Genomic DNA, 3575 nt, shown 5'->3' with positions numbered 1-3575 from the left:
ATCTACTGCACAAGGTTAGTTCTTGATTAATATCTATAATCAATTAATTCAATCTGTTGGAACCATAATTCTGTAGAATCTAAGAAATACAACAAAGATTACAGATTTACCCGGATATTATTGTTATGTGTGGAACACATTACTAGAAGTAAGGACGAAAACGATATGATCGTGGCTATCTTGGACCATTTATGCTCGATGAAAGTCCATATATTAAAACCTTGAAAGTCTGTGAATAACTCAAGAATCAAATTTATATTTTTTTCATGAAGTTATAAATGTTTTTCACATTGTTATTACATTCTTTGCGTTATACGGCCTTGACTATTTATAAATCAGCTTACATCGCCAGTAATTCCATATTTGTTGTTACCGTATTCTTCACCTTACATGGTCTTAGTTATTTATGATAAACTCACTTGCTTTATCATTAATTAAGTTGTTCATTGGATCCACAAGGAAAAAACCTTACAGATTAAATAACTGGAATTCAAAAAGATCTGAATCGGTTTGCTTTTAGTTTGAAATATGTTCGATCTCCAAGTAAACTGTGGATGAGATACAAATGAAGGTATATTTGAAAATTATAAAGGTAAGACAGCATATTGTGTAAACCAAAAAAAAAGTCTAGTTGATTTTTTTTCGTTCATATTGTATGTGGGTATCCTTTTATACGACATGGAAATAATAAAGATGTAATTGTAAGGGGTCATTTACCAAACACTTATCCGGTAAGTACTTATGGGTAAAATTTAACACTATTATTTACTTATCGAGTAAGATTTTAGTCCACCAAAACGACATCCTATACAACAATTTACCCGGTAAGCTTTTACTGTGGTAAGAGTCGTCGGCCCTCATTTACCGGATAAGACTCATGGTTCTATTTAGGAAAAATCTGTTGTTATTACTTGTTCATGATGCATCAAGACTCAAAGAGTTATACAATACTTTTAATGTCGAATATGGCGTCATAATCGTCCATTTCACCCTAGGTACAAAAGATGAAGCTTGAAAATTCTATTGTCGTCTTCATTTGTAAATCATGCAATAAGAGTTGTACATCACGCTCATTTATTGTGATGCGAATGATGTCATGTTTGTTCATATCAGTCCATAAATGATGGATGTTTATAACGGAAACAATATCAGTTTTAAATTCATTTAAGGAAATTCTCTTTGTGTCATCAGCTGTACAAAATGCACCTAAAGTTGTATTTTACTATGAATGACAACTATGACCATGATCAACTCATGTATAGAAGATGCTTGAACGGTTGCACATGTAACAAATCGCAACGTTTAAGTAATGTTATTTTCAAAATAATTTCCCTAGTTGTCATGACTTACATATCATGTATGTGTGCAAATGATCAACTTGAAGTAGTGATGGCTAAAAGCCGGTTCGGGGCTTCAACAGATCCGGTAATAAACGGTCCCAGCGTAACTGGTCCCGGACGAAAAAGGTGAGCCCGGTCAAGCTTTATTGTAACCGGTTATGGGTCGTCCGACCCGGTCCTGGTCATTAAAAAATAATATATTTTTAATTTTTTTAATGATATATATTTTTAATTTGTAATTGAGTCACTCAAATACACTTTAAAAATGTGTTTTATTATAATTAAAATTACATTATCTTACAAAATATGCGAGAAACCGAGAATTGTGAACGTTTTTTTACGTTTTTTGCGGATCGAGAACTTGGTATGTAAACCCTTCAACCAAGAAACTTATATATAGTGTTTAGAAGAAAAAAAATACATAAAAAACGGACAAAAAATCGGTGATAAACGGCTAGTTTTTTGAAAATTAACGGATACATTTAAAAAAAACAACCTACATTTTTGAAAAACTAGGCCGGGCCGGTCCATAACCGGTCCCAGATTTCGGTCCTATAACGAGTCCCAGATTTCGGTCCTATAACCGGTCACGGTCCTTCTAGCCATCTGGACAGGTTTGGCCATCACTAATTTGAAGTCTTTAAGAAATATTATCGTATCATTTCAAATTTGAATTACATTTATATGGTAAAGTTAAAAATGAGCAAAGATTATCAAAATTTAAAAATATACGATCTTTAATGCATAATTAATCTAGTACAAAAGACTTTGACTTTCTTGGAGGATTTTATCAACGTATTTTTTGAGAATATACATTTCATTTTCGTTTTTGTTCTTAATTTGTATTTTTATTAAATGTTGTTTTAATTCTTTAATTTGTATTAAGAAATATGATCAACAGAGCCCGTCTAGCTCAGTTGGTAGAGCGCAAGGCTCTTAACCTTGTGGTCGTGGGTTCGAGCCCCACGGTGGGCGATCCTTTTTTCCTTTGGCATTTCTAATTTAACTTTTTTTCTTATTTTTAAAATTTTACTTTTAATTATTTATTAACATTTTAAAACATAATGTCTCAACACCAATCTATCAAAAATGATAGTTTTTATTTATGATAATTTTGATAAGAAGATATCTGAACCCTTATTTACTTTTACTCGTACCTATCCATGAATTGCGTTTTATAAAGGAACAAATCTGGTGCATCTCAATGTATCTAATTATTGTTGACATTCAGTTAGGATTGATCCGATGGTAGAAGTCTTTTCTTACATTTCTCACCATAACTTTCTTCTTACCTAAAACTCAACCGTAATGGTGTACCGGTGCAAAGTATCGGTGTATAAAGTTTTACTTCAAATTGAAAGTAGAAGGATGAAAAGTAATTTCTTATTAAAATAAAATCCAAAATTAACGAAATTTCTTATTGGAAAACAAAATCCAAATTACTAGAGTATTCTATTGTATTAATAGAGATTAGCATTTATTATGTATTTTATAGAGTTCAAATATGAAGTTTAAAGAAACTGTATAGATATAATTTTAAGAAAAATTAAAAATATATGATACAATTAAAATATACATGACAAGATAAGTGTTAAAACACAAAACGAAAACTACACATGCACATGCACATGCACATGCACGTGCACGTACCAAACATATATGAGTGAAGTTGATATAACGATTTAAATTCATAACAATTTGCATAACAACTGTAATATATATTAATTTGACATTTTAAAAAAAAATGAATAATATCCACGTTCAAAGAACTACAAATTAACCAAAACATAAATTAACTATACATGTGACTCAAAAGCCTAAATCAACTCCAAATATGTTCATAATTGAATGTTCCACCAACCAATTTGTTTGTGCATAAAAAAATATAGAAAAAAACAATGGTTGCTACCCAAATAATAATTATATTATAGATCTTTAGACCCTAATTCAGTTTGTATTTTATGAATTGGACAAAACTGGTAAGTCTAATTACTTAGGCTATGTATGTCAAGCTAGCTAATAACTAATAAGGTAGTTAGTAGTTGGTAGCTGGTAAGCTAACTGATGAACAAATTATGTTTCGCAAAAACTAGCTTATAAATATGTAAAATGATAAAAAAACACATTTTGAAAAAAAATAGTTGATTATAAATATTTCATAATATAATTCAAATAAATTTCTAATAATATAATTAAAATAAATTTCTAACATTTTTAAAATTGTTCTATTTATTT

The 3575-nt window shown here is 29.8% G+C and overlaps 1 non-coding gene across 1 annotated transcript; it reads left to right on the top strand.

The window, feature by feature from the left end:
- The first annotated feature begins 2242 nt into the window (after positions 1-2242).
- On the top strand, positions 2243-2315 carry TRNAK-CUU. Its single transcript has one exon. It is a non-coding gene; the product is annotated as a tRNA-Lys (tRNA).
- Positions 2316-3575: the final 1260 nt, after the last annotated feature.

Source organism: Cynara cardunculus (assembly GCF_001531365.2).
Source record: "Cynara cardunculus var. scolymus isolate 2C chromosome LG 6, CcrdV1, whole genome shotgun sequence".
Lineage (NCBI taxonomy): Eukaryota > Viridiplantae > Streptophyta > Magnoliopsida > Asterales > Asteraceae > Cynara > Cynara cardunculus.
The sequence above is the reverse complement of the archived record's forward strand: the minus strand, read 5'-3'. Positions and strand labels throughout refer to the sequence as shown.